At 44.9% G+C, this 10,879-nt stretch overlaps 1 pseudogene across 1 annotated transcript; it reads right to left on the bottom strand.

The window, feature by feature from the left end:
- Positions 1–3,320: 3,320 nt before the first annotated feature.
- On the bottom strand, positions 3,321–3,826 carry LOC108512509 (ubiquitin-60S ribosomal protein L40 pseudogene; annotated as a pseudogene). Its single transcript, XR_001880620.1, has one exon. The product of XR_001880620.1 is annotated as a ubiquitin-60S ribosomal protein L40 pseudogene (transcript).
- Between the last annotated feature and the right edge of the window lie 7,053 nt (positions 3,827–10,879).

The following is a 10,879-nucleotide window of genomic DNA, read 5'->3' as shown; positions in this document are numbered from 1 at the left end:
AAAAAAAAAAAAAAAAAAGTTTTGCCTTAAATTACTTAATTTCTTTTTAACATGGCACATTTATTTTGAAAGGAAAGTTTTTTTTTTTTTTTTTTAGACGGACTCTTGCTCTTTCTCCCAGGCTGGAGTGCAGTGGTGCGATCTCGGCTCACTGCAAGCTCTGCCTCCTGGTTCCTGCCATTCTCCTGCCTCAGCCTCCCGAGTAGCTGGGACTACAGGTGCCCGCCACCACACCTGGCTAATTTTTTGTGTTTTTAGTAGAGACGGGTTTTCACAGTATTAGCCAGGATGGTCTCGATCTCCTGACCTCGTGATCCGCCCACCTCAGCCTCCCAAAGTGCTGGGATTACAGGCGTGAGCCACCGCGCCGGGCCAAATAAATGTTATTTTTAAATTAAAGCACCGCTGGTTACTTTAGATATCATATTGTTATCCCAGTTGACAAAGACCCCCATAACCTGGCCTCTGTCTAACTCTCTTCTGTTCCTGTGTACCCTTTTTAAAATAACAAGGAGGTTCTCAATCTGCAGACTATGATATGGGGAATGAAAGATAGCTTAGGAATGGAGAAAAAGGGGAAGGCAGGAGAGGTTGTGGAAAAGGTTTATTTTTTTTTTACATTTATTTTTGTAGAGACAGCATCTTGCTCTGTTGCCCAGACTGGTCTTGAACTCCTAGGCTCAAGTGATTCTCTTAACTTGGCCTCCCATAGTGCTGGGATTATAGGTGTGAGCCACGGCACCTGAGTGGAAAAGGGTTTTTCTTCAGTCATTGACATCATCAGCATGTCCTGTTTGGCCTTGTCTTGTTCACTGGGAGCCTCCAAGTTTCTCTCTATGACAAGGAAAGGATTAGATGTAAAGAGGAGGGATTCAGAGATATATGTCCTATCTACTCAGACTGGGCCATCCCTATCTAAATCTTCCTGCTCATCACACATAGCCATCGACTCCTGGAACAGGAAATTGAGGGACGGAGAAATCTAAGGAAAAAACAGAACTCCTAAATATGCCTCCTCACACCTAAGGTCAAGTGCAAATCCCAGGCAGGACTCTTCATGGTCTGATCTCAAGCCCTCCAACCCTGTGTGTCATCCTGCACAGCACACCCTCCAGCCCAGCTCCTCCTTGCCCCACTAGCACCCATTCCAATTTCTTCCTCCAAGCCTTGAATTTTTATGCTTGCATCTTAGATGCTCTTGGTGTTTCCTTTCGATCTTGCACGGATCTTACTCCAGGGAATATCTTTTATCCTAAAATATCTCCTGTAGTTATGGCATTGACAGGTGCATTTATATTTAACTTTGAATGTGCTCATGGGCTCAGTGAATGTGAATGGATTTGGCTTACTCTCATACAATAATTAGTGAGGATTGCGCGATATGCAAAGATGTGCTTGATACAGCTGCTTCGGTCATTGGGGAGGTATGAGTGGATCATGTCTTCTCTGTTTATGTTCTCAATTGTGCATCAACTGGGCTATTTGTTTCCAGCCTCAGGAGCTCTGTTTAAGCCAAGAACACAGCTGGGAATGTTCCTCTCCTGGGTGGCAAGTGTTACAGAATGATTCAAATCATGGAAAAGCACGTACTTAAAACTATCCAAGGGCTGGCAGGCCACCTTTAAATCTCTCTCTTTAAAGTGTTAGCTTTTGGTATATGGATTTTGGTGTTTTGGGGAATAAAATTACTAACACAATCTACTTTGGAGATATACATACATATATATAAAATATATATTTAGACAGAGTCTTGCTCTGTTGCCCACTTGCTCTGTCTCCCAGGCTGGAGTGCAGTGGTGCAATCTTGATTCACTGCACCCTCCACCTCCCGGGTTCAAGCAATTCTCCTGTCTCAGCCTCCCAAGTAGCTGGGACTACAGGCACGTGCCACCACGCCTGGCTACTTTTTGTATTTTTAGTAGAGACAGGGTTTCACCATATTGGCCAGGCTGGTCTCGAACTCCTAACCTCAGGTGATCCACCCATCTGGGCCTCCCAAAGTGCTGGGATTATAGGCATGAGCCACTGTGCCCAGCCTGGACTGATATATTGGATTAAAAATTTGAATTATAGGCTGGTCATGGTGGCTCATGCCTGTAATCCCAGAACTTTGGGAGGCCAAGGCGGGCGGATCAGGATGAAGTCAAGAGATCGAGACCATCCTGGTTAACATAGTGAAACCCCATCTCTACTAAAAATACAAAAAATTAGCCAGATGTGGCATGCACCTATAGTCCCAGCTGCTTGGGAGGCTGAGGCAGGAGAATCACTTGAACCAAGGAGGCAGAGGTTGCAGTGAGCTGAGATGGCACCACTGCACTCCAACTGGGTGACAGGGTGAGACTTTGTCTCATAAAACAAACAAACAAGCAAAAAAACTGCCTGGGCGACAGAGTGAGACTTTGTCTCAAAAACAAACAAACAAAAACACTTAAAAAATAAAAATTTGAATTATCTTCAAATGTGATGGGGCTATGTGCTTACCAAAAATAAAATAAAATAAAATAATGAAATAAAATAAAATACTACCGAGGTACACGAAGACTAAACTGCCCCTTGGACATGTGCACAATGGGTAAAATGTGCCCCTCCCGTCCCTGCCCGGCTTCCTACCAAGGCCGTTGACTCTTTGTTGCCCTCTGCTGTTCCTCATGTTGGCTACATCGAGTTACTGCAAATAGAAACAACTACAAACTGACCGAGTGACAAATAATCACATTGAACAAATTTCCTGACTGGTTTTAACAGCATCGACATGAATGTTCCATTCTCAGTTACTGAAGATGAAATTCTAAACATTAACTAGTTAATACTTTCAAAAATTTCTCCCAAAATTGGTAAAATTAGAATCAAAATTCTGTTATGAAATAAAACACTTCTATTACATTTCTCAGCCTAAAATTTGGCATTTCATGTGATAGAATTAATTCTAGATAGTTCTTATTTCTTTTAAAATATTTGAAATATTATTTCTGTTTTTTTCCAGAACACAAACTTTTTTTTTTTTTTTTTTTTTCACCCGTGCTGGAGTGCAGTGGCACAGTCTCAGCTCACTGCAACTTCCGCCTCCTGGGTTTAAGCGATTCTCCTGTCTCAGCCTCCCAAGTAGCTGAGATTACAGGCATGTGCCACCATGCCTGGCTAATTTTTTTTTTTTTTTTGTATTTTTAGTAGAAACAAGGTTTCACCATGTTGGCCAGGCTGGTCTCGAACTCCTGACCTCAGGTGATCTGCCCGACTAGGCCCCCCAAAGTGCTGAGATTACAGGCATGAGCCACTGCACCCGGCCTGAACTTTCTCTCTCTCTCTCTATATATATATTTTGCTGCTCCACTCAACGAAAGGGACACTTTATTGAGGTTCCAGGGCCACGGGGCCTGGGCAGGAGGTTGCCCTTCAAGGAAAGAAGAGCCTTATTTGACCTTCTTCTTGGGGCGCAGGTTGTTGGTGTGGCCATACTTCTTCTTGCGGCAGTTAACAGCACGAGGGTGAAGGCGAGCATAGCACTTGCGGCAGATCATCTTGTCGCAGCTGTATTTCTGGGCAAGCTGGCGGAGGGAAGGCTCAATAATGCCACCTTGCAGGCGCAACACCAGGTGCAGGGTGGACTCTTTCTGGATGTTGTAGTCTGAGAGAGTGCGGCCATCTTCCAGCTAATTGCCAGCAAATATCAGATGCTACTGGTCAGGTGGGATACCCTCCTTGTGTTGAACTTTGGCTTTGTCATTCTCAATGGTGTCACTGGGCTCGACCTCAAGGGGGATGGTTTTGCCTGTGAGGGTCTTCACAAAGATCTGCATGTTTGCATCTGCCGCACGACTGCCACCACCAACCAGCTCAGCCGCCTTGCTCCAAAATATATTAAAAATTCAAGAAATACTCAAAACTGACAAGAGTTTAAAAAGCCATTTTTGATATGCTGATACATTTGAATGAGATGATTTTCCTGTGTAGCCTCATTTTGGGTTATGATTTGATGTTTTAAGCATTTCCTTTTGTGCAATAAGCCTCATGGCTGCTCACTTAATGCAGGCACTTAATGTGAGTTTAGTAGTTTATGGCTTAAAAATCTTTCTCCTTTTTTCTGAGTGCAGTGGTACAATCTTGGCTCACTGCAACCTACAATTCCAGGGTTCAAGTGATCCTCCCACCTCAGCCTCCTGATTAGCTGGGATTGCAGGCGTGCGTCACCACACCTGGCTAATTGTTTCGTGTTTTTAGTGGAGACAAGGTTTCGCCATGTTGGTTAGGCTGGTCTTGAACTCCTGACTTCAAGTGATATGCCCCCTTCAGCCTCCTAAATTGTTGGGATTACAGGCATGAGCCACCGTGCCTGGTCTCTTAAAAATGTTTTTGACACATTAGCTCAGTTTATCTGCACAGAATTTCTGAGAGATGGTGTTTTTGTTTTTCAACCAGTTAGGCAGGTACCTCTGAGAAGATGAGCAATTTCCCCAAAGGAACCCAATTCAGACTATTAGAAACCCCCAAAATTTATATAATTCAGCTGTAATGCAATGTGTATTGGCTAGCATCAGTGATGTAACACTATTATTTTATCAAGTCCAGGCATTTCCATACAGTAGTACTTAGAACTCTCCCATGGGTCCTCCTCTTGCAATCACAGCATTTGACACTTTTGACTGGATGCTTTTTCATCGCAGCAAATATTTATTGAGCAGCTGTTCTGTACCAGTCCCAGTGCTAAGCGTTCCTGTGTATCCTCCCCACTGAAGTCTCAGCAGTAACCTGCTCACTAATGGATCTCAAATCTATGTCTCCAGCCCAGGGCTCCCTCATTCCCGTTTGGTTGCCTAACACCTGCTAGAAGGTGGAGAAAGAGTCATAGCAAGTACTGCAATCATCTGCCCACTATTAGAATATCTAAATACAAGGCGGGGCGCAGTGGCTCACGCCTGTAATCCCAGCACTTTGAGAGGCGGAGGCAGGCGGATCACGAGGTCAGGAGATCAAGACCATCCTGGCTAACACGGTGAAACCCTGTCTCTACTAAAAATACAAAAAATTAGCTGGGCGTAGTGGCGGGCGCCTGTAGTCCCAGTTACTCGGGAGGCTGAGGCAGGAGAATGGCGTGAACCCGGGAGGTGGAGCTTGCAGTGAGCTGAGATAGTGCCATCGCACTCCAGCTGGGCGACAGAGCAAAATTCCGTCTCAAAAAAAGAAAGAAAAAAAAAAGAATATCTAAATACTTGTCTTTCTACCTTCTACTGAGCCTGCAAGCTCCAAGAGAATCAGAGGCAGCACATTTTTCATTTGGCTATCTCTACAGTCAATTTAACTTTTAACACAGTGGTTTCTCAATGTTTATTGGCCTCAAGGTACATTGTATCTAGTATGTTTAAATCAAACCAAGAAGGAAGAAATAAAATTGGTAACTTTGGCCACTAGATGTCACACCACACTTGATGGTCAACAGAAAATTCCTGGCCTATGTTATTCCAAATTTCACCTTGATTATAGTATGAAAGCAAATCTTGTGTTATTGTATTCATTAATCTCAACCATTTGGAACAAAGTGTCAATGAGACTTTTCTTGGTATTAGTGTTAACTTTTAATTACTCATTTTTATGGGAGGAGAGAATGTCTGGGGATAATGTGCAAATAATTTGTAGTTGACTTAGGAATTTATCATGTGACATTTTCCCAGTCTGTTTGCCTTTTTAATTGTCTATGGTTAATATTAATTTGCATTCTGAGTACTGTGTGAGATAAATTAGGTGTAGTGAGGTAGGGATTAATCTGAAATTAACAATTTTATTAAGCAAAATTTTGCTGATGCCATCCTTGAAATTGAGTCCTTCAGTGGATTCCCGTTGCTTTTGTTTTTAAATTAAAATAATTTTTTTTTGAGATAAAGTCTTGCTATGTTGCCCAGACTGGTCTTGAATTCCTGGGCTCTCCTGCCTCACTCTCCTGAGTGACTGGGATTACAGGTGTGTGTCACCGTGCCCAGCTTCTGTTGCTTTTAGAAGGGCTGGCCAGGTGTGCTAGCTCATTCCTGTAATCACGGCACTTTGGGAGGCTGAGGCAGGAGGATCACTTGAGGCCAGGATTTCAAGATCAGCCTGGGCAACACAAGAAGACTCCATCTCTAGAAAAAAAAAAAAAAAAGGAGGACCAATATACTGAATGTGGCCTACCTGGCCCTGCCTGCTTGGAAACCTACAGAGCTCCTCCACCTCTCTCCTAGGACATGCCTCCTCCAGCTGTGCCAACCTTACCTGCCAAATGTGTTGGACCCTTCCCTCCTATTCCATCAGATTTCAGTTCAAGAGCCACTGCCTGATGGAAGATTTCCACGACCTCCCACTGTGCTATTGTCCTATGTCTGCTGTAACAAATCACCCCAAATTAGCAGCTGAAGACAACACACATTCTCTTACAGTTCTGGAGATCAGAAGTCTCAATGAACCCCACCAGGTTAAAATCAAGGTGTCAGCCTTTGGGAGGCTCTAGGGGAAAGTCTGTGTTCTTTTCTTTTTCTTTTTTTTCTTTTTTTTGAGATGGAGTCTCGCTCTGTAGCCCCCAGGCTGAAGTGCGGTGGCGCGATCTCAGCTCACTGCAAGCTCCGCCTCCCGGGTTTACGCCATTCTCCTGCCTCAGCCTCCCCAGTAGCTGGGACTACAGGTACCCATCACCATGCCCGGCTAATTTTTTGTATTTTCGGTAGAGACGGGGTTTCACTGTGTTAGCCAGGATGGTCTTGATCTCTTGACCTTGTGATCCGCCCACCTCCACCTGCCAAAGTGCTGGGATTACAGGCATGAGCCACCGTGCCCAGCCCTTTTCTTTTTTTTGAGACAGAGTCTCTCTCTGTTGCCTAGGCTGGAGTGCAGTGGCACGATCTTGGCTCACTGCAACCTCTGCATCCCGGGTTCAAGCGATTCTCCTGCCTAAGCCTCCTGAGTAGCTGGGATTACAGGTGCGTACCAACAAGCCCAGCTAATTTTTATATTTTTAGTATAGACGGGTTTTCACCATTTTGGTCAGGCTGGTCTCGAACTCCTGACCTCATGATCTGCCCACCTTGGCCTCCCAGAGTGCTGGGATTACAGGCGTGAGCCACCACACCCAGCTGGAAAGTCTGTTTTCTTGTTATCTTATTTCCAGAGGCTGCCTGCATTCCTTCGCTTGTGGCTTCTTTTCATCTTCAAGACCAGCAATCATTTCACTCCAACCTGACTTCTGCTTCTGTGGTCTCATTCTCTTCCCTGACTCTCCTGATTCTTCATCATTTAAGAATCCTTGTGATTACATTAGGCATAGCCAGATAATCCAGGATCATTTCCCTATTGTAAGGTCAGCAGATTAGCATTCCTCTATTTTATTTTATTTTTTGTTTATTCACTCATTTATTTATTTATTTATTGAGACAGAGTCTCGGTCTGTTGCCCAATCTGGAGTGCAGTGGTGCGACCTCGGCTCACTGCAACCTCTGCCTCCCGGGTTCATGAGATTCTGCTGCCTCAGCCTCCCGAGTAGCTGGGACTACAGGCATCCACCACCACGCCTGGCTAATTTTTGTACTTTTAGTAGAGACGGGGTGTCACCATATTGACCAGGCTGGTCTCAAACTCCTGACCTTATGATCCACCTTCCTCAGCCTCCTGAAGTGCTGGGATTACAGGCGTGAGCCACCACACCCAGTCTACTTTTTTTTAGAGATGGGGTCTCACTATGTTGCCCAGACTAGTCTTGAACTCCTGGGCTCAAGCTATCCTCCTGCCTCAGCCTTCCAAATTCTGGGACTACAAGTATGAGCTACCATGCTTGGCCAGATTAGCATTCCTAATTCTATCTAGAATCCCAGTTCCCCCTTACCACGTAATGTAACATATTGACAAGTTTTGGGGATTTGGATGTGAACATCTTTGGGGGCCATCGTTCTGCCTACCATAGCTACCTAAGTTAAACACAAGATTTTAAGTTCTTGTAACTACTTGTTACAATTGATTTCAGTTTTTGCTCACCACTGTGTCTCCGCCCTCTAGCACTCTGCTCAGATAAATGCGAAATACAGGGTTGGCCAGTGAGAGATACATGGGGATTGTGACCGCATTTTCTTTCTTTTTCTTTTCTTTTTTTTTTTGGCCATTTTATTTTAGCATATCATGTGTTTTTACATTTCTTTTTAACTTTTAGGTTTGGGGTTGCCTGTGAAGGTTACACAGGTAACATGGAGGTTGTTCTACAGGCTCTTTCATCATCCAGGGATTAAGCCCAGTACCCAACAGTCATCTTTTCTGCTCCTCTCTCTCCTCCCACTCTCCACTCGCAAGTAGACCCCCATGTCTACTGTTTCCTTCTTTGTGTTTGTTCATAAGTTCTTATCATTTAGTCTCCACTTACAAGCGAGAACATGTAGTATTTGGTTTTCTGTTTCTCTGCTAGTTTACTGAGGATAATAGCCACCATCAGCTCCATCCACATTTCCACAAAAGACATGATCTTATTCTTTTCTATGGCCACCTAGAATTCCATGGTGTACCCGTACCACATTTTCTCCTTCCTTCCTCCCTTCTTCTCCCTTTCTTTCCTTCCTTCTTTCTTTCCTTCTTTCTTTCTTTCTTTCTTTCTTTCTTTCTTTCTTTCTTTCTTTCTTTCTTTCTTTCTTTCTTTCTTTCTTTCTTTCTTTCCTTCCTTCCTTCCTTCCTTCCTTCCCTCCTCCCCCCCTCCCTTCCTTCCTTCTCTCTCTCTCTCTCTCTCTCTCTCTCTCTTTCTTTCGTTGGTTCTTTCTTTCTTGTTTTGCTCTTGTTGCCCAGGCTGGAGTGCAGTGGCGTGATCACTGCAACCTCTGCCTCCTGGGTTCAAGTGATTCTTCTACCACAGCCTCTCGAGTAACTGGGATTACAGGTATGCGTCACCACGCCTAACTAATTTTGTAGTTTTTAGTAGAGACAGGGTTTCTCCATGTTGGTCAGGCTGGTCTCAAACTCCCGACCTCAGGTCATCTGCCTGCCTCAGCCTCCTAAAGTGCTGGAATTACAGACGTGAGCCACCAGACCCAGCCACCACATTTTCTTTATCCATCTGCCATTGATGGACATTTACATTTGATTCGATGTCTTTGCTGTTGTGAACAGTGCTGCAGTGAACATTTGCATGCGTGTGTCTTTATGGTAGAATGACTTACGTTGCTCTGGGTATATACCCAGTAATGGGATTGATGGGTTGATGGTAGTTCTGCTTTTAGCTCTTTGAGGAATAACACTTCATGAATTTGCGTGTCATCCTTGTGTGGGGCCATACTCATCTTCTCTGTATTGTTCCAATTTTAGTATATGTGCTGCCAAAGAAAGTATGTGATAACATTTTCTTTTCCTTTTTTTGAAACAGGATCTTGCTCTATTGCCCAGGCTGGAGTGCAGTGGTATAATCAGAGCTCACTGCAGCCTTAAACTTTTGGGCTCAAGCAATCTTCTGCCCCAGGTTCCTGAGTAGCGGGACTACAGACACTCACCACCACTGCTCAGCCAATTTTTCTTTTTTTGATACGGAGTTTCGCACTTGTTGCCTAGTCTGCAGTACAATGGCTCGATCTCAGCTCACCACAACCTCCGCCTCCCAGGTTCAAGAGATTCTCCTGCCTCAGCCTCCCAAGTAGCTGGGATTACAGGCATGCACCACCACCCCAGCTAATTTTGTATTTTTAGTAGAGACGGGGTTTCTCCATGTTGGTCAGGTTGGTCTTGAACTCTCGACCTCAGATGATCTGCCCGCCTTGGCCTCCCCGAGTACTGGGATTACAGGCGTGAGTCACCACACCCAGCCACGCTCAGTTAATTTTTAAAAAGCTTTTCTTTTTAGGCTAGATGCAGTGGCTCACGCCTGTAATCCCAGCACTTTGGGAGACCTAGGCGGGCGGATCACAAGGTCAGGAGATCGAGACCATCCTGGCTAACACAGTAAAACCCTGTCTCTACTAAAAATACAAAAAATTAGCCGGGCGTGGTGGCGGGCACCTGTAGTCCCAGCTACTCAGGAGGCTGAGGCAGGAGAATGGCATGATCCCCTGGGAAGCGGAGCTTGCAGTGAGCCGAGATCACGCCACTGCACTCCAGCCTGGGTGACAGAGCGAGACTCTGTCTCAAAAAAAATGAAAAACAATTTTTTTTCTTTTTGTAGAGATGGGGTCTCGCTATGTTGACTGGCTGGTCTCGAACTCCTGGCCCCAAGTGATCCTCTCATCTTGGCCTCTCAAAGTGTTGGATTACAGGTGTGAGCCACTGCACCCGACTATAATAAAAAATAAAATAGTAAATATGTGTAGCTTATTTACTTTAACTCCCTTTCCCCTCATTTCTTAGTGTAGTGGACTCCCCAAAGCTCCTTCAAGTCTTGGGGAGCCCTGCCTTTGCAGTTCTTTGGCAGGCTGCCTTGCTGCCTCTCCCACGTCACATGCAGAAGTCAGATAAGCCTGACTATCAACACGACCTCCTCCACCTCTTACCTGCATAACCTTGAGTGGTAACTTCACCTTTGTCAGTCTCCATTTTTTTTTTTTTTTTTTTTTGAGACGGAGTCTTGCTCTGTCGCCCAGGCTGGAGTGCAATGGCATAATCTTGGCTCACCACAACCTCTGCCTCCCGGGTTCAAGCGATTCTCCTGTCTCAGCCTCCCAAGTAGCTGGGATTACTAGGTGTCCACCACCATGCCTGGCTAATTGTTTGTATTTTTAGTAGGATGAGGTTTCACCATGAGATGAGATGAGGTTTCTCCATGTTGGCCAGGCTGGTCTCGAACTCCTGACTTCAGGTCATCCTCCTGCCTTGGCCTCCCAAAGTGCTAGGATTACCACGCCCAGCCTATTATTCATCTTTTTATTCTCAGGCTCTAGAATGATAACTTATGGATAGG

The sequence above is a fragment of the Rhinopithecus bieti genome, unplaced genomic scaffold (genome assembly GCF_001698545.2).
Source record: "Rhinopithecus bieti isolate Rb0 unplaced genomic scaffold, ASM169854v2 scaffold_28016, whole genome shotgun sequence".
NCBI classification, from domain to species: domain Eukaryota; kingdom Metazoa; phylum Chordata; class Mammalia; order Primates; family Cercopithecidae; genus Rhinopithecus; species Rhinopithecus bieti.
This window is presented reverse-complemented; position numbering and strand designations above follow the sequence as displayed.